Source organism: Sus scrofa, chromosome 12, assembly GCF_054392235.1.
Source record: "Sus scrofa isolate SSC_HxYL_T2T_F1_AM1 chromosome 12, Sscrofa_HxYL_maternal_Yorkshire_Landrace_v2.0, whole genome shotgun sequence".
Lineage (NCBI taxonomy): Eukaryota > Metazoa > Chordata > Mammalia > Artiodactyla > Suidae > Sus > Sus scrofa.
In genome coordinates this window covers 57,116,516-57,137,183 of record NC_139394.1, presented here as the reverse complement: position 1 = coordinate 57,137,183, position 20,668 = coordinate 57,116,516, and positions in this window count along the sequence as shown.

Genomic DNA, 20,668 nt, shown 5'->3' with positions numbered 1-20,668 from the left:
GGTGTCAATCTTGAGTGCAAGCAGCCAGAACCATAGGCATTATCCCAACTGCAGCCAAACCGCTGCGCTGGGCAAGGCTCCAACTATGTTTACTCTTGGTTTCTGCACCCTGACGCCGGCTACCTTTATTTAGGCAGCTTTGACTTCAGGGATCTGTTGACCGTGCCCTAAGACCTGGAATGTGTAATGGATGGTTTGTTGACTGTTTATTTGAGGAGTTTATAATCTGGTCAGGGAAATTAGATGTGAGCAAGAAAATGATAGAATACAAAGTTCTCTGCAGGTCACAGCAAGCCGAGTGGTACAGGCACTTTGTGGGAGTTGAGATGGGGAAGATAGCTCACTAATTTAAAATACAGTTGGGGAGTTTCCGTTGTGGCTCAGTGGAAAGGAACCCAACTAGTATCCATGGCTACGTGTGTTCGATCCCTGGCCTCTTTTCAGTGGGTTAAGGATCGGGCATTGCTGTGAGCTTTGGTGTAGGTCGAAGACAAGGCTTGAATCTGGCATTGCTGTGTCTGTGGTGTAGTGTAGGCCAGCAGCTGCAGCAAATTCACCCCCTAGCCTGGCAACTTCCATATGCCCCAGGTGTGGAAATGAAATGAAATAAAATACAAATTCCCCTTTCAGATTAACTTATACAAATATGTCAGCTACCATTTTTATACACTTCTCTTTTCCAAATCAATCTTTTAAAATGTGATACGAGTTCCCTGATGGCTCAGCAGGTGAAGGATCCAGTGTTGTCATTGCTGTGGTGCAGGTTCAATCCTTAGCCCTGAAACTTCTTTTTTTCTCTCTCTTTTGGCCATACCTGTGGCATATGGAAGTTCTCAGGTCAGGAATCAAATCCAAGCTGGAGCTGTGACCAGCTGTAGCAACGAGGGATCCTTAACCCACTACACCACAGCAGAAACTCCAGCCTGGGAACTTCTGTATGCCTCGAGCACAGCCCAAAAAAAAAAAAAAAAAAAAAAAATGTGTTGGGGAGTTTCCGTCGTGGCGCAGTGGTTAACGAATCTGACTAGGAACCATGAGGTTGCGGGTTCGATCCCTGCCCTTGCTCAGTGGGTTAACGATCCAGCGTTGCCGTGAGCTGTGGTGTAGGTTGCAGACGCGGCTCGGATCCCGAGTTGCTGTGGCTTTGGCGTAGGCCAGTGGCTACAGCTCCAATTAGACCCCTAGCCTGGGAACCTCCATATGCCGCGGGAGCGGCCCAAGAAATACCAAAAAAAGACAATAAAATAAAATAAAAAAATGTGATGGATTTCAGATTTTATTCAGACAAGTGCCCACTAATCTCTTATGTGTGCTACACATGCTGGCATTCCTTATGCATATCATCCTTAAAATAGCCCTGTCAGAGTTCCATGGTGGCCTAGCAGTTAAGGATTTAGCATTGTCACTGCTGTGGCTCAGGTTACTGCTGTGGTTCAGGTTCAAATCCTGGTCTGGGAACTTTGTATGCTGTGGGCACTGCCCCCCCCCAAAAAAACCCCACAGCTCTGTAAAGTCACTTTTTGTCTCCATTTTTCAGATGGGAAGACTGAGGTTTGAATAGATTAATGAGCTGCCCAACGTCACAGTTCCTCAGAGGCATAGTTAGAATTCCAACCCAGGTCAGTTTGACTGAAGCCTAGACTGTTTCATGCCTCTAGGACATCAGGCGTCATCTTGGCTTCTGGAAATCACAGTGCCTTCTCACATGAGTCTGCCTCTCATTTCTGGTCTTCCAAAGCTGTCCTGGGAAAATGAGAGGCTCACTATTTGTGAGCCTCCTCCAGGATCATGGGCAAAAGTCACCCAGACAACGGGCCAGCTTTCTAGCTCACTCGTTTTGGACGTTTCTATAGTTTCACCCTTGGTTTCCTTGGAAATTCAGACCAGCAGCCTCTGCCTTCTTATACACATTCTCACTCCTCCCACCCACTTCTGTCTTTCTTGAAAGGCAAGAGAAGACTGTGGCATCATCTGGATAGTATGTCTCCCCTAAAGGTCTGGTCACCAGATGGGTGTTGCAGAAACAGCTTCTCTCATCCCTAAACAATCCCACAGTTGCGGGAGCTGACATGAACCTGCCGTGTCCCTGATGGCCTCATCAGTGCGCATGTCCACCTCCACTCCTCCAGGTCCTTTGTGCCCCCCTCACCCCTGAACCTGGAGAAGGACTGTGGGTTCAGATACCCGGGAAGGTCTTGCCATGAGGCAAGCTTCTTTTAAAATGATCCTGGCAGTGGTCCTGGGTGTTCTTGCAGAGCCTCCTCAGCTCAAGAGGAGAAGCAGCTCTTATTTCTCCAAGCCTGAGGCCCCATCCCCACCAGGTTAGGGCTGCAGTCAGCCTCTGGAGCATGCACACATGGGTTCCAGACTCATCACTAATTAGCTGTGTCACTCTGGGTAAGAGACCCCCCCTCCTGGACCCTTTTCCTTCTCTGTAGATAGGACTAAATAATCCAATGAGAAGATTTAATGAGCTAATACATGCAAAGGGCCTAGACATATTAGGAGCTCAAGGCTGGTGCCTTCCCTTTTCCCTTGTTCTGAACTGGAAGTGAAGCCCGGGGAAGGAAGGGAGTTGCTGCAAAATGAGGTCGGGTACCAAAAATGTCAAAGGTCTTCTCAACCCTCCAAGATGCGCTGGCTGCTCTCCACCAAAACCACTCCCGCAAACCGCCTTGTTGTTTCACTGCTGTCCGCCAGGGGGAGGAAGGGCGCACGTCCCCTCCCGGGCCGCTTTCCCTTGCGGGTTCACAGAGCCTCGGGAGAACGTGGCCTCGCGCTTCCCAGCCGCTCAGGGGCGGGGTGCGCACGCGCAGAAGGCTGGCCGTGACGCGGCGCTGGGCTGGGGCGTCCCTCTCCTGCGGGCGGGCAGCTGGGGGCTCCGAGCCCCCGGAGGGCGGCCCCGGCGTGGCCTGTAGGGCTGGGGGTCCTGCAGGCATTTCTTCCTCTGAGACCAGCTTTCATCTTCGTTTTTGAGAAGGGGCACCCTCTCACTCTTCAGAGTTAGCATTTCTTCCTTCCCTGTCGTGGATGATCAGGAATTCCAAAGAAAGGGAAGAGAAGGGACATTGACTGAGCACCTACTGCGTTAGCGATGGTGCGAGGGAAGTGGACTCACCTTGGGGGCCCGATGACCCCCTACTGGAGGAGGTTTTGGATCGGGGTTTGCTTTGTTTCAAAATTTGCAAATACAGAAAAGTAGAAGGAAAAAAATGGAAAGAATCCACCTCTCCTCACCCCAAAGCATCCCTTGCTGTCTCCCGAAAATGTATCCTAAAATATTTATTCAAGTATGTATTGAACCTATCTATGTGCTTAGCCTGTTAGGTTGTGTGGGGCTGCAGAGGGAACAAAAAATACACAAGTGCGTGCATGTTAGTGTCTTAAGGGAAAATCCCATAGCAAAAGCCAGAGAGGCACCTTATTAAGAAAGATTTTATTTTATTGTTGAATTTTATTTATTTATTTATTTATTTATTTATTTTTTGCTCTTTAGGCTGGCACCCATGGCATATGGAAGTTCCCAGGCGAGGATATGAATTGGAGCTACAGCTTCAGGCCTACACCAGAACCACAGCAGCTCGGGATCCCAACTGTGTCTGTAACCTACACCACAGTTCATAGCCACGCCAGATCCTTAACCCACTGAATGAGGCCAGGGATCAAACACGCATCCTCACGGATACTAGTTGGATTCATTTCCACTGTGCCACTAAGGGAACTTAAAGAAAGATTTTAGAAAGGAAAACCCACAGAAGAGAGAAGCTGTGGATTTGGTAAAAAAACATTACAATCTGTATTTGAACTGAACTATGTATTAGAGAATGTATGTGAGGAAAATTATTTAGCTCAATCCTCTGATTTTATTTTTTTCTTGTAAGGTTTTTATTTGACTTTTTTGTTTGGTTGTTTTTTTGTTTTGTTTTATTTTGTTTTGGCTTTTTGTTTTTGGCTGCACCTGCAGCATGCCAAAATTCCCTGGCCAGGGATTGAACCTGAGCCACAGCAGTGGCAACACTGGATCCTTAACCAGCTGTGCCACTAGGGAACTCCTTCTTTGACTTTTAAGTCACAAAATAGTGCACATTAATTGTATGCAAAATTGTAACCATGATCAGAATTTTAATACTCACGAGGAAAATGAGGCCCAGAAATGCCAAGTAAGTTGCTTAGTATCCAGTAGGATGGGACAGGGACCAGAGGGAAGATCTCAGATTTCCAGGCAGGCACTGTTTCTGTTGTATCATGATAGCCAAATGTGGTTCAGGCTTTAAAAGAAATTCTCAAAGAATTCATCGTGGAGGATAAAAGCTCTACAAATTTAATCAAAGCTTGAGTTCTCAGATCATTATTAGATCTTGGATAATTCATACCAAGGAGAGAGTCAGTAAGCCCATAATGAATAGCTTTTGGCTATATCATAACTTTTGGTAGATGGCAGGATTTATACTGGAGAGCAACTAAATACATTTAATAAATATGGTAAAAAGTCAGATGGATTCTTCTCTATCCTTATTAAGTTCCAAGGAATCCATACTTGAATTAGCTCCTGTTCAAGTTTATGCAGAACCAGGGTGTCTGTCACTCCTGTGCTGGAGGGACCACTCAGCTTGCTTTCAGGGTGATTGGAAAGTCTTGATTCATTCTTCAATCATGAAAGGGGCAGGATATGGGATTGCGAGACCAGGATCCAGTTAGAAGCTCTCACTGCAGGCTACGTGGTAGGGGAAAGGCCTTTGGAAATATCCTTCTGAAAAGATTCTAGACAGCAGTTTCTCTGTGGTTCATCCGGTTAAGGATCCAGTGTTGTCACTGCTGCAGTTTTGGGTCACTGCCATGGCTCAGGTTCCATTCCCGGCCCAGGAACTTCTGCATACCATGGGCATGGCCAAGGAGGAAAAAAAAAAAAAAGAAGAAGAAGAAGATTCTAGACAGAAGATCCAGAGTCAGACCTTAGAGGGGGAATGATTAGGATGCTATAAGATAGAGTTCTCAATGGGGTTGTGCCTCAGAAGCACATGAAAATCTTCTAAGAAATAAAGAAGGCTGCGAGGAGTCCAACCTCACAGCCTCTCTCTTCTTTCAAGTCTCTGGTTCGCAGGACACCTAGATTGAGAGCCGCTTTCGTTACCATGGCTCAGCAGGTGCACAGGATCTGGTCCTCACCCACCTTTCTGACTTTTTCTCCGAGAACCTGAGCATTTTCCTTCCCCATCCTTGCATATTATTTATGCCTCAACTGGAATGTCTTCTCAGAGAATCTTTCTTCCTCAGCATGATGGGCGGAGATGCCCACACTCTCTAGTGTATTTCACCCCATTTTATTTTCCTCAAAATCCTCTATTTGAAAGGCAAAATATTCTATTTCTTCTCATTTCTTGTGCATCTCAGGGGTTACAATGGCCTGCTACCTGTTTTTCTATGGCCTGAGAGCTAAGGATGGTTTATATGTTTTTTATTTTTTATTTATTTTATTTTATTTTATTTTTGCCATTTCTAGGGCTGCTCCCGCGGCATATGGAGGTTCCCAGGCTAGGGGTCGAATTGGAGCTGTAGCCGCCCAGCCTACCCCAGAGCCACAGCAATGCGGGATCAGAACCGCGTCTGCAACCTACACCAGAGCTCACGCCAGATCCTGAACCCACTGAGCAAGGCCAGGGATCGAACCCGCAACCTCATGCTTCCTAATCGGATTCATTAACCACTGAGCCACGACGGGAACTCCGGTTTATATGTTTTTGAAATGACGAAGAAGAAAGAGAAGAAGAATCACAATAATGTATAGACAAAGTCCCCTATGGGAGAGGGGCCTTGCCGAGAAGGGGAAGGAAAATAAAGCGCAGGTGCTTCTCTGGGAATGCGTTTGAGAGTGAAGCAACCATGTGTCTTAGAAATAGAATTCTGTAGGCGAAGAGAGGCAGATGCTAGAGAGGCTACAGCGAGAGAGGCAAGACCCACAAGAAGAGGGATGGGGAGTAGACTGTGACCAGGTATTTTTATTTACTTATTTATGAAAATGTCATGCCTGTGGTGTTCCCGTTGTGGTGCAGTGGAAACAATCCATCTAGGAACCTGAGCGAACTAGGGAACCTGAGCGGCCGCCCGCGCATGCGCGGACGCAGGGTCAGGGGGTCTCAACCAGTCTTCACCGGTTCCGGCTCAAACAGGACACACCTGCCTCCAAGTGTCTGGACAAGGATGGGGGCAAACGTCTTGTTGAGGCTCCACGAAGCGTAGGAGACCTGCACGTTTTTGTCGAAAACAGTTAAAGCGAGCCTGGCTCGTGAAGGTAGGTCACAGTGCTTGATTTCCGCAGCAGGTGGGAATTTCTGACGCGTCCCCTCGGTTTCGCTGGTTCCCTGCTGGGTGAGACGGCAGCGGTGCATGGGAAGCAAGGTCACCCCAGGTCTCAGCGAGAAGTGCCTCACACTTTGGGTTTGGCTGTAGATTTTTCACAGAAGAGCAGAAGCTGGGGGACAAGGCACAGGAGTGCTGGCCCTGGGGGACGAGCCAAAGGACCAGGGGTCTGACATGCCCATCTCGCCTGGAGAACCCCTGTGCCTCTTGAGGGATGGACTCACCGGTGCCTTAACCAGTTCCTGCCTAACCCTGTGGCACCCACTGTGTGCCCCAGAACACAGCACCCTGGGGGCAAGCACTTCCTAAATGGGGAGTCGCTGAGTTTGGGGGTGGGCTGGCTAAGGCTGTTCTCATTCTGCAGCCAAGAAAGATGATGCTTCCTTTTTGTTTTTTTGTTTTTTGTCTTTTTAGGGCTGCACCCACGACATATGGAGGTTCCCAGGCTAGGGCTTGAATTGGAGCTACAGCTGCCGGCCTACACCACAGCCATAGCAACACAGGATCCGAGCTGTGTCTGCGACCTACGCAACAGCTCATGGCAACGCTGGATCCTTAACCCACTGAGCGAGGCCAGGGATTGAACCTGTGTCCTCGTGGATACTAGTCAGATTCATTCCCGCTGCGCCAGGACGGGAACTCCAAGATGATGTGTCCTAATGGCCCTTCATAATATCCAGTCCAGGTGGGCGGGAGGGGCAACAGTAAGGATTCTTGATCCCCTCCTTTGTCCCCTCCTTCCCCTAATTGCCTTACCTATTAGCCGCAACGTACCTAGAACCCTGGGCAATTGCTGGGGTTTTTATTCTGAAGGCATTTAACATCCTAGTGTTGTGGGAGGGTATCGAGGGTGACACAAAGCCTTGCAGCCTTGTAAATACTGCCCTCGGGGTTGGCACCGTGAAGACCCTCAGTTCGTGAACCATGGTGCGTGGGGTAAACACTTCATGCTGATTTCAGTGACTTCTCCCACGTGTGTCGCCTAACAAAGTGATGGCGGGTGAGCACTGCCACCTTCCTGCAGTTTGCCCTCTGCTCTGTCGTCGGCAGCATCGCCTCTTGTCTCAGCAGCACTGGCCTCAGACCTCAGAGGAGATAAGCCCAAATCAGCCTGATCCTTATCTTTTTTTTTTTTTTTTTAAATGGCCACACCCATGGCATATGAAGATCCCTGGCCGGGGATCAAATTTGAGCCACAGCTGCAACCTGTGCCACCGTTGCAGCAACGCTGGATCCTTGACCCACTGTCCCACAGCAAGAGCTCCGGCCTGACCTTCTCTTGCTCACCTTTATTCTCCTGCTTCAACCAGGTGGCTGTAAAGGGTCACACCTTTTTTTTTTTTTTTTTTTTTTGGTCTTTTTAGGCCTGCACCCGCGGCACATGGAGGTTCCCAGGCTAGGGGTCCAATTGGAGCAATAGCCGCTGGCCTATGCCACACTGAGCCAGGGATCGAACCTGTGTCCTCATGGATACCAGACAGATTTGTTTCTGCTGTGCCATGACGGGAACTCCCGGGCCACACTTGTTACCCCTCCATGGGGTTGCCTCTACCACAGGGTCCAGTTTTGACACCTCACCCAGGGGCAGAGCAAATCCAGCAAACAATATAACTTACCTTTCAGGTGGGTTTAATATCATTCCCCCACCCCGAATAAGTACTTCTCTGGATAATAAGTCCAGAGATGAGGTTTGATATTTCCCATTAGAAACTTGCAGTCTTGGATTTCCTGTCGTGGCTCAGTGGAAATAAATCTGACTAGTATCCATGAGGACACAGGTTCAATCCCTGGCCTTGCTCTGTGGGTTAAGGATCTGGTGTTGCTGTGAGCTGTGGTATAGGTTGCAGACTCGGCTCGGATCTGGCGTGGCTGTGGCTGTGGCTGTGGCTGTGTTGTGGGCTGGTGGCTATAGCTCCTATTTGACCCCAGCCTGGGAACTTCCATATGCAATGGCTGTGGCTCTAAAAAGACAAAAGAAACTCGCAATCTTTGGAACTCGAATCTCAGGTAGGACTAAAGCAGCAGGACTGTAAGGGACTTTGGGGACTACAAGGACCTTTAGAGACCGTTTAACCCATCATTTTACTGTATATTTATTTAACTATAGAGATCTACTGCATAGAAGTTATTTCGCTGTGTGTTTTGGATGACACAGAGCCGTATTGAATGCCTCTGTCTTCCTCTCCTGCCTTCTCTCTGGCGCGCTCTGCCTCCCACCACATTGTTTTCCGTCCGTAACATCCACCACATTGTTTTGTGCTCCCGTGTCTTTCCTGGAAGGTCCTCCGCACCTCACAGCCCCTTCACCCGGCTGCCTCCTGTCACCCCTGAGTCTCAGCTCAGCTACTGTTGTCTCAGGAGACCTTGAGTCCCTCAGTCTGGGTTGGGGACGCTTTTCTTTTCCAGCCTGCCCTAGGCACCTCTCTATCACCGCATGGACCATGTGAATAATGCAGTTCTGCATCTGTGTTGGTCGTCTCCCCTTGGCTCTGGACTCTGAGGTTAGGGCCTGAAGCTATTCCTCTTGGAGTCAGGCCCAGAGTCTCCTCTGACAAAGATGAGCAGGAGGGAGAAGCCATCATGAGGCTTATAAAAGGATTCTATCAAGGCGGGTGTGGCAGATACTACAAGGGCAGCATAAGGGTAGCATCAGGTTACTCTTGGTTTCTTGGCAACGGGCCAGAGCTGGAAGTCCACCTCCAGCCGAAGGGAGGGGCCCGGGAAGGAGTTGCTTCCTTCCAAACCAAAGGCCTTGAGGCCCAGGCAGGTTCTATGAACCGCAGAAGCCGGAGTCATTAACAAGTGGATTTTTTTTTTTTTTTTTTGTCTTTTTGCTGTTTCTTGGGCTGCTGCCACGACATATGGAGGTTCCCAGTCTAGGGGTCCAGTCGGCGCTGTAGCCACCGGCCTACGCCAGAGTCACAGCAACGCGGGATCCAAGCCGCGTCTGAGACCTATACCACTGCTCACGGCAACATTGGATCCTTAACTCACTGATCAAGGCCAGGGATGGAACCCGCAACCTCATGGTTCCTAGTCAGATTTGTTAACCACTGAGCCACAAAGGGAACTCCCAACAAGTGGATGTTGTGATTGACAAGGCGGTGAAGAGTGGTGGAAGGGGCCAGGACGCACGTCAGGAGCCCTGGTCCTGGTCCTGCCTCGCTCCTCTGATCCACATGGGCCTGCAGGAGGACCCACAGGCCAAACGAGACTCCCTGACACATTATGTCTTTTCCCCGCCTGGCCTAGAACCATGTCTGTCCTTCCGCAACTATCTCCTGGTCAAAACACTGCTCTCCTTTGCCATCCAGCTCAGATCCCATCTCCTGAGTGAAGCCTTCATCTTCCAAACCAGATGTGGGAGTATCTCGTCTTTGCTCTGAACCCACGGGAAAATGCTTATACCTTCTTAGGAAACTTAGTCTTCTTCTGCTTCACTGTTTACGTATGTGCTTCTCTTATTTCTCCTATAAACTATGCCCGTTAACTTTCCCCTCCTTGAGACCAAAGTTCATTTTTTTGGCCTCACCCATGGCATATGGAATTTCCCTGGGCCAGGGAACCCACACCATAGCAATGACCCCCGCCACAGCGTGTCAACACCAGAGCCTTAACCTGCTGAGCCATCAGGGAACTCCCAAAGGTCATATTTATTTGTGGCACTCCCTTATTACCTCATTTATGGTAGATGCACAATATTTGTTGACTGAAAGCTTCCCTTTTATTCAGTAAAGGGTCATGGCCGATGACATGGACTCTGAGCCAGTGGGACTCTGAGCAAGTTCCTTAAGCTTTCTGTGCATCAGTTTCCCCAACAGTAAATGGGAATAATAGTACCTACTTCCCAAGGTTATGTTGAGGAGTCAGTGAGCACTTAGCCTGGCACACTGACGGCGTTAATGACTAGTCCACTTCTTCAGAAAGGGTCGGGGCAGGATGCTGTCACCAGTATCCAAACACTAACACGTAATATGAATTTTTCTCTCCCTGACTTAGTGGCTCCTTCCCCCATCCCCACATCTGCTGTGATCAAACCATGGGTGCATCATAAACTCCTCCCAGAGAGCTTTCTATTGTCCTAGATATTTGCACAGATTCCCTGGTTTGGGTGTGCAGATGAGTTTGGAAAAGGAAGATTCTGCATTGCGCTTTCCACGTTATCACAGAGATTTAGTTGTTAATTTGCCCCTGATTGGTTTTTACAAGAAGGAATGTCTCTGGGTAGGTTCCTGGGAGCCGACAGAGGTTTCTCTGTAGGTGGAATTATTGGAGCGAGAGCAGTGATGTCACAGAGGGTTAATAATGAGCAGGGCCTTGAGTAAAGTCAACGTGCTGTGATGATTAATGGTTTCCAATTTAAGTGAACAACAGAGTTTTTTTTTTTGTTCAGGTATAGTTGATGTGCAGTGTTGTGTTAATTTTGTCCGCACAGCAAAGCGATTCGGTTAAACACGCATTCTTTTTATTCTCTTTTCCATTAAGTTCATCACAGGACATTGCATAGAGTTCCCTGTGCTATACTGAGCAACCTTGTTTACCCACATATAGCAGTTTGCATCTGCTAACCCCAGCCTCCCACAGCGTCTCTCTTCCACCTCCACCCCCCTCCCCTTGGCAACCACAATTCTGTTTGTCTATGTTGAAGACAGTTTTCTGTACCAAACACTCAAACCAATGTAGGTTTCTGCAACAGTCACGGGCTGGAGGTTACAGACAAACGATTCTTAGAATTATGAAAATAGCCTGCTAATATCAGTGAGAAAAGCTCTTCGAGCCTTTTAGAAAACCCGAAAGACCCTGAGGCCCAGTTTTGGGAGGAGCGGATACAGAATACGTGAAGATTGAACTTATATTTTATGGCCCCTGTATGTAAATATTTCCTTACTTGTTTGTCTTTTTGGAAAACCACGGCTAGTGACTCTCTCCGGGCTTGCCTTTCCTAAGCACTTCTATCTACACCGAAGGTCTTTGGTGTATAGGTTTTTAAATTCCATCGGGTGAGGCTGGTCATCAGGTGAAAGTGGTTGAGATGTTACAGGGAGACAGGTGAGATATGGTAGGTAGCAGAGTGAAAGGGGAAAGACGCCTGCGGCTCTGATTGTGATGCTCTGCTGAGCCCGGTGCAGCCGAGAGCTGCTGGCCCTCGGCCTGTTTCGCCACCCTGTGTCCCAAGTAACTCTTGTTTCCTGTGTCACAGTACCTTTTCCTTTTCACAGCACCTGCATGTGGCACCAGAGGGACGCCTGCAGGGAAAGGGAGCTTTTCCCAGCCGTGCCTTCTTTCAGGGAGGGGACAGACTGCAGACACCCTTCTTTGGGGTGCTCCCCGGGCACAGGCTGAGCTCGTCTGTTGGTGCTTTGCTTGGTACAGGGATTGGGGTCGGGAGGAGGCTGCGTGGGCGAGCCTCGTCCTCCTCTGCAGCTGCTTGTCTCCTTTTAAGGACATTTATTTTGTTTCCGTTCTGACAAACAAATAATAAGATTTTCCATGGAGGGCTGGACAATCAGAGGAACCGCAAGGTGGGGGGGGGTCTGTTCCTGCTTCTCTACAGCTTTGCAAGGGGGGAAGGAAGGCTCAGGGGAGGGGGCGAGGCACTTGGAAAGCTTCACTGCGCATCCTCGGCAGGTTTTATGTTTCCGTGAAAAGAACACCACAGTTTGCCATCAGCAACGCCTGGAGTGCTCCCCTGTGCCCGAGGGGGAGTTCAGGACAGTAGCCATGGAGACAGGGCACCCCCGAAAGCAGCATTGTGTTGCTGGAATGCTGAGGGCAGACGGGAAGAAGACAGACAAACAGCCTGAGGTTTGGAGGTTAGATTTATTGAGCTCTAGACATTGGACTAAATTGTTGAGTTGCTGAGTTTATGAGAGACGTAAAGAAGCCATCCTGGAGTTCCCCTCGTGGTGCAGTGGAAACGAATCCGACTGGGAACCATGAGGTTGTGGGTTCGATCGCTGGCCTTGCTCATTGGGTTAAGGATCCGGCGTTGCCTTGAGCTCTGGTGTAGGTCGCAGACGCGGCTTGGATCTGGCGTCGCTGTGGCTGTGGTCTAGGCAGCTGTAGCTCTGATTCGACACCCAGCCTGGGAACCTCCATATGCCATGGGTGCAGCCCTTAAAAAAAAAAAGAAAGAAATAAAGAAGCAATCCCAACAGATTCTCTGGTTCCATTTGTATGAAATATTCAGAACAGGTACATTTCTAGAGACAAAGTGGACCAGTGGATACCTGGGGCTGCCCTGAGGCATAGAGTGGAGAGTGACTGCTAATGGATACATACAAAGTTTCCTTTGGGGCCGACAGAAATGTTCTAAAGCTAGATTATGGTGGTGATCGCACAACTCTGTAAAACCATGGAATTGCACCCTTTAAGGAATGAAATTGACATGTGAAGTATATTTTGTTAGCGCTAGTAAATAAAAGCTTCCCCCACCTTGTGCCCCAAGAAAAGCACATTCCAACTCTAAATCTAGTTAGGGAGGAAGCTGTCCCCACCCAGGATGGGGTTATAGAAGAAATAGGACTGAGTGTGAGCTGATCGTTGTTGAATGAGGGTGATGAGTATCGGAGCTACGTTATTCTCTCGACCTCGGTACGTGTTTGGAAATTTCCGTAAGAGGTCAAATGGATTTTAAAAAACTAACGCACATACAAACCACCCAAAAATGCTGAGAGAAATGATGAAAGGGTAGAAAATGGATGATAGTGAAAACTGAATCTGGCGTTCCCTTCATGGCGCAGCAGTTAACCTGACTAGGAATCATGGGGATGCGGGTTCGATCCCTGGCCTTACTCATTGGGTTAAGGATCTAGTGTTGCTGAGAACCGTGGTGTAGGTTGAAGATGCGGCTCAGATCCCAAGTTGCTGTGGCTGTGGTGTAGGCTGGCAGCTGCAGCTCTGATTCAACCCCTCACCTGGAGACTTCCATATGCTGCAGGTGTGGCCTAAAAAGCAAAAAAAAAAAAAAAAAAGCTGAATCTCACCGATATCGTGGAAAGAAGGGTTAGTCCAAGTGTCCATAGCTGAGGATTCCCATCATCACTGGTTTTTCTTTCCTTTATTTTATAGCATTATTTTATAGATACCAATAATTGGGTTAGAGAATGGTGAAGTGAGAATGGTCTCTATTATCTTTTTTGAAACAAAATAGAGATTTTAAAATAATTACTCTGAAAACAACATAAAAAAAAATTCATGTGAGGAGTTCCCACTGTGGCAAAGTGGGTTAAGGATCCAGCATTGTCTCTGCTGCTTGGACTCGCTCCCTGGCCCAGGAACTACCATATGGCACAGGTGTGGCCAAAAAAAAAAAAAAATTCATGTGCATCTGAACGGATATGTATAAGGAAAAGTAGGTCTCCTTCCTAGAGTGGACCTCGAGTTCTATTCCCCAGAGACAATTACCATCGCTACCAGCAGTTTTTATCAATGCAGAATGTGTGTGCATGTGTGTGTGCATGTGTGCATGCATATACAGGTATACATGTACACACTGACCTTTTTTTCTTATGTATATATAGTTGTATGTATTTATAAGCACACCTTGGCCCTATCGTGGGTTCCAGAACATGGCGATAAAGAAATATCACAATAAGTAGGTCACACAATTTTTCTGGTTTCCCCGTGCATATAAAAGTTGTGTTTACACTACACTGTAGTTTATTTAATGAGCAATAGCATTATGTCTAAAAAAAAGAATGTACATATCTTAATTAAAAAAATACTTTATTGCTAAAAAACACTAACCATTGTCTGAGCCTTCAGTGAGTCACAGTCTTTTTGCTGGTGGAGGGTGTAAATATATCGGTAGAATTACCAAATGTGACTCAGAGACACAGAGCAAGCAGATGCCCTTGGAAAGTGGTGCCAGTCGTCTTGCTTGAAGCAATGCGTCAAGTGTCAGGTGTCAGTCCACAGGTGACCAGCTTTGTTCATTGGTACATGTAAGACCTCCCTTGGGGACCACAATTACATGGGGAGCACTTTGCCTGGATTTGTGAGTCTGCATTTCAGGGTGAGGCAAGACCGGTTACTGAAGACAGAAGTGCAAGCTTATGTTGATTCGGTGCATCCTAACTGGACTTTTAGTCAGCAGTTATTTGTGGAACACTTGTTCTGTGCCAGGCCCTGTTCTTGGCTCTAAATACATAGCGGTAAGAGAAAAAAAAAAAAATCCTTTGCCTCAATTAACATTCTTTTATTTTTTATTTGTATTTTTTCCTTTTTATGGCCACACCCATGGCCTATGGAGGTTCCCAGGCCAGGGGTCCAATCAGAGCCACAGCTGCCGGCCTATACCAGCGCTATAGCAACACCAGATCCGAGCCGCGTCTGGAACCTACACCACAGCTCACGGCGATGCTGGATCCTCAACCCACTGAGCAAGGGCAGGGATCGAACCTGCAACCTCATGGTTCCTAGTCGGATTCGTTTCGGTTGCGCCACGACGGGAACTCCAGCATTCTTTTATTTATTTATTTGGTTGTACCCACGGTATGTGGAAGTTCCCAGGCCAGGTTTTGAGGCTGTGCCACAGCAATGACAACATCGAAGACTTAGCCTCTAGGCCACCAGGGAATGCCTCGATGTATATTCTAATGGAAGGAAAAAAATGAATAAACAAATAAGTGAAAGGTATAGTATGGCCGATGGTGATGAGTTCTGTGGAGAAAAATAAAGGAAGAGACTAGAGGGAATTGTTGGGAAGATCACAGTTTTTGAATTTTTTTGGGGAAGTTATAGGTTAACAGCAAAGTTGAGAAGAAACAGAGATAAGCCACATAACTGCTGTCCGCACACACGCACATCTTCCCGCGTGATCAGCATCCTCCACCAGCGTGGACGACGGTTCCAGTTGGTGAACCTACAAGACACATCGTCAGCATCATCCGAAGTCCCTAGTGTACCTGAGGGTTCACTCTTGGGGTTGTGGGTGGGAAAATGTATACCATGCATCCGCCATAGTATCATCAGAGCTGTTACAGGGGAGGCAGAAGTGTTGAATCACATTCTCCGAACTGAGAAGGAACTTCGAGACAGAAAAACTGAAGTAGGCAACTCCATAAAGTGCAATCGTGAAGTTTATTGTGGGAAACTTACATACAGGAAGGAAGTCTCAGGCAGATGGACAACCCCTACGGCACAGGGAGATGTAAAGAGGTCAAAGCTAAAAATAGAATCTCACCACCAAGTGAGAAGCTTGGCTGCACCGACTGGAATCTGGGGTTTTTTTCCTTCCCCCGAGGGTTGTCACGACTGTTCACCATCTGCAGGAGCAAAGGGCATTCTTCCAGCGTTCCTATCAGATGAAAGGAAGGGTAAACGCTGATAGGGGGCTTATCTGGTTGGGTGCATTCTCTGTGAACAGGCTAAAGTTCAGCAACACAGAAAGGGGAGCGGGTAGGACTGTGGGCCTAAGGTGGAGCTGGCAGAACGGTGTCAGTGTGGTTTAGCCACACACGAATGCTTTCACCGCCTGAAAGTCCTCTGAGCTCTGCCTGTTCATCCCGCCCTTCCCTCAACCCCTGGCAACCCCTGATATTTTTATCGTCTGCATAATTTTGCCTTTTCCAGCATGTCATAGAGTTGGAACTGTACAGTATGCGGCCTTTTCAGATTGGTTTCTTTCACTTGGTGACATGCATTTAAGTTTTCTTCATGTCTTTTCATGGCTGATAGCTCATTTCTTTCTGGCAATAAGTAATATTCCATATAAAAAGACAAAAAAAGAAGTTCCTGTCATGGCTCAGTGGCTAACGAATCTGACTAGGAACCATGAGGTTGTGGGTTCGATCCCTGGTCTCGCTCAGGGGGTTAAGGATCCGGCATTGCCATGAGCTGTGGTGTAGGTTGCAGACGGCTCGGATCCCGAGTTGCTGGTGTAGGCTCGTGGCTACAGCTCTGACTAAACCCCTAGCTTGGAAACCTCCATATGCCGAGGGAGCGACCCTAGAAAAGGCAAAAAGACACACACACAAAAAAAGGCAAAAAAAAAAAAAAAAAAATCAGTAGGAGTTCCTGTCATGGCTCAGTGGTTAATGAACCTGACTAGTATCCATGAGGACACATGTTCAGTCCCTTGCTCAGTGGGTTAGGGATCTGGTGTTGCCACAAGCTGTGGTGTAGGTTGCAGATGTGGCTCAGGTCTCATGTGGCTGTGGCTGTGGTGTAGGCAGGTGGCTACAGCTCCAATTAGACCCCTAGCCTGGGAACTTCCATGTGCCTCGGATGTGGTCCTAAAAAGACAAAATAATAATATTCCATTGTCTGGATGTGCCACAGTTTATCCATTCACCTACTGAAGGACACCTTGGTTGCGTCCACGTTTTGGCAGTGGTTGATAAAGTCGCCGTAAACACCCGCATGCACGTTTTCGTGTGGACATAGGTCTTCAGCTCCTTTGGGTAAATAGCAAGAACACGACTGACGGACAATGGGAAGGGTAAATTTAGTTTTGTTAAGAAATTGCCAAAATGTCTTCTGAAGCGGCAGCACGGTGTTGCATTCCTGTCAGCAACGAAGGAGAGTTGCTTTCGCTCCACGTTCTTGTCAGCATTGGGGGTTGTCTGTTTTGGGGGTGTTTTAACAGATGTGTTAGTGGTTTGTTGCTTTAATTTGCATTTCCCCGATGACAGATGGTGTGGATGATGTTTTCATATGCTTATTTGTCACCTTCTTTGGTGAGGTGTCTGCCAAGCTCTTTGGCCCATTTTTAAAAATTAAAAAAATTTTATTTTATTTTATGGCTACAACCATGGCCTATGGAAGTTCCCAGGCCAGGGACTGAATCCGAGTCACAGCTGTGGCAACGCTGGATCCTTTAACCCACCGTGCCAGGCTGGGGATCAAACCCACACCTCCACAGCGGGAACTCCTTTGACCTGTTTTTTTAATCAAGTGGTTTGTTGTCTTATTGTTAAGTTTTAAGAGTTCTTTGCATATTTTAACAGTCCTTTGTCACATATCTCTTTTGCAAATATTTTCTCACAGTCTGTCCCTTGGCTTTTCGTTCTCTTGACAGTACCTTTCACAGAGCAGAAAATCTTCTCTCTCTTTTTTTTTTTTTTTTGTCTTTTCTAGGGCCCCACCCATGGCATATGGAGTTTTCCAGGCTAGGGGTCTAATCGGAGCTGTAGCCGTCAGCCTACGCCACAGCCACAGCAATGCCACATCTGAGCCGTGTCTTCGACCTATACCACGGTTCATGGCAACGCCTCATCCTTAACCCACTCACTGAATCAGGCCAGAGATCAAACCTGCAACCTTGTGGTTCCTAGTCGGATTCGTTAGCCACTGAGACAGGACCGGAACTCGAGAAAATCTTTATTTAGTAACGTCTAGCTAATCAGTACTTTCTTTCATGGCTCATGCTTTCAGTGTCGTATCTTTAAAGTCATCACCAAAGCCAAGGTCATCCAGATTTTTTTCCCACTATCGTCCAGAAATATTATAGTATTGCATTTTATACTTAGGTCTGTGATCCATTTTGAGTTAATTTTTGTTAAGAGTGTAAGGTCTGGAGTTCCCGTCGTGGCGCAGTGGTTAACGAATCCGACTAGGAACCATGAGGTTGCAGGTTCGATCCCTGCCCTTGCTCAGTGGGTCAAGGTTCCGGCGTTGCCGTGAGCTGTGGTGTAGGTTGCAGATGCGGCTTGGATCCTGCATTGCTGTGGCTCTGGCATAGGCTGGCAGCTACAGCTCTGATTCCACCCCTAGCCCGGGAACCTCCATATGCTGCAGGAGCAGCCCAAGAAATGGCAAAAAGACAAAAAAAAAAAAAAAAAAAAAAAAGAGTGTAAGGTCTGTAGATTCTAGATCTTTTTTTTTTTTTTTTTAAACATGTGGCTATCCAGTTGTTCCACCGCAAATTGTTGAAGAAACTGTATTTTCTCCACTGAACGGTATCCACTCCATTCCATTGATCTGTCTGTCGGTTCACCAGTGCCCCTGTCTCTTGATCACTGTAGCTTTGTAACGACTCTTTGAGGTTAGGTAGTGTCAGCCCCCCTTTTTTTTTCCTCCTTCCGTATTGTATTGGCTAATCTGAACCTTTGCCTCTTTAGAATCAGCTTGTTAATCTTTATAAAATAATTTGCCAGGATTTTGATTGGGATCGTATGGAATCTATAGCTCAGGTGGAGAAGAACTGACGTCTCTACTATACTGAGGCCTCCTATCCGCGTTCATGGACTCTCTCTGAGCACTTAGCTCTTCCTTCATTTCTTTCAATAGTATGGATTTAAGTTTCCTCACACAGATCTTGTGTATGTATTTTTAGATTATTATTATTGTATTTTTAGATTTATTTATTTATTATTTATTTTGTCTTTTTGCTATTTCTTTGGGCCACTCCCACGGCATGTGGACGTTCCCATGCTAGGGGTCGAATCGGAGCTGTAGCCACCAGCCTACACCAGAGCCACAGCAACGCAGGATCCGAGCCACGTCTGCAACCTACACCACAGCTCATGGCAACACCGGATCGTTAACCCACTGAGCAAGGGCAGGGACTGAACCCGCAACCTCATGGTTCCTAGTCGGATTCATTAACCACTGTGCCACGACGGGAACTCCTGTATTTTTAGATTTATACCGGAGTATTGAATTTTTTTCCGAAGGAGAAAAAGATAACTTTATTGCTTTGCCAGGCAAAGGGGGGGGGGGTCACAGCAGGCTAATGCCTCTAAAACCGTGCCTCTCCCACGTATTTAATTTTGGAGTGCTAAGGTAAACGGTATTGTGCTTTTTATTTCAACTTTCACTTGTTCGTTGCAGGTATATGGGAATGTGATTGACTTTTGTATGTTAACCTTGTATTCTGCAACCCTACAGTAATAGCTTATTAGTTCCAGGAGTGGTTTTTGTCAATTCTTTCAGATTTCTGTACATTAATTTAGAAATTAATTAATAAATAATAGCATTATTTGTAATTTAAATACATTTATAATTTAAATAAATTCATGGACATAATTTTCTACAGTACATGTCATCCACATATAAGGACAGTTTTATTTCTTCCTTCCCAAAGGGTATGTTGTTTATTTCCTCTTGTGGTCTTATTGCTTTAGATTTCCGTTACAGTGTTGCAAAGGAGTCCTGGAAGAGGACATCTTTGCCTTGTTCCTGTCTTAGTGGGAAAATTTCAGGTTTCTCACCATTAAGTGTGATGTTCTCTGCTGCGTTGGTTTTTTGGTGTTTTTTGTTTGTTTTGTCTGCTTGTTTTTTAAGGTATTCTTTGTCAAGTAGAGGAAGTTCCCTCTATTCCCAGTTTGTTGAGGGGTTTTATCACGAATGCATGTTGGATTTTGTCAGTATTACTATGATCACGTGATTTTTCTTCTTTAACCTGTTGATGTGATGGATTCTATTCATTGATTTTCAATGAATGTTGAAGCAGATTTGCATACCTGGGATAAATCCCACTGAGTTGTAGCATACGATTCTTTTTATACATTGTTGGATTCTATTTGCTAATATTATCTGAGGATTTTTGTATCTGTGTTTATGAGATAAATTGGTCTGTCGTTCTCTTTTCTTGTAATGTTTTTATCTGGTTTTGGTATTGGGGTGATTCCAGTCTCATGGCATGAGTTAGGAAGTATTCCTTCTGCTTTTATCTTTTGAAGGAAATTGTAGAGAATTGTTTAATTTCTTGCTGAAATATTTAGCAAAATTCACCAGTGAACTCAACCTACTTTATGTTTTGGAAGGTGATTAATTATTATTATTATTATTTTACCATTTACACTTTTATTAATAACAGAAAACTAAACTCAGCCAACTGCTTCGTTCTTGCATCTAATCTGACCATATGCCAGAGAAGTGATTCTTTACAAAGACTAGGTGAGAACTGTCAATAATCCAGTGCCATCAAAAATGACATACTGGAAGATCGAATGAAGTTAGGTCAATGCAATTAAAATGAACGTCTTCTTTAAATATTTAAAGAAGTGCTTTAAACATAAAAAAAAATCACAAGAATCTCTTCCTCAAATATCAGGGGCCTCCATTAATAGGCTTCAGTGTAGTTCATTTGCAGTCATAAAATTTGTCAGATTCCACTATGCTGCACAACGCCCAAAGGAAAACACTGAGGGAACTCATGGGTAATTTCCACAGCTTCGTTATATTAAAGTCCAAGATCAAAAGGATGGTTATCTTCTTTACACTGGATGTAGGAGGCACACATAATGGTTGCCTTGGTTGTGACTCTTCCAACCACTTCCACGATTCCAGAGATTTCTTCATCAAGAGGCTGCACCAACTCAGTGGTTACACTTTTTCCTTTTCCATCTGAAAGAATAAACAT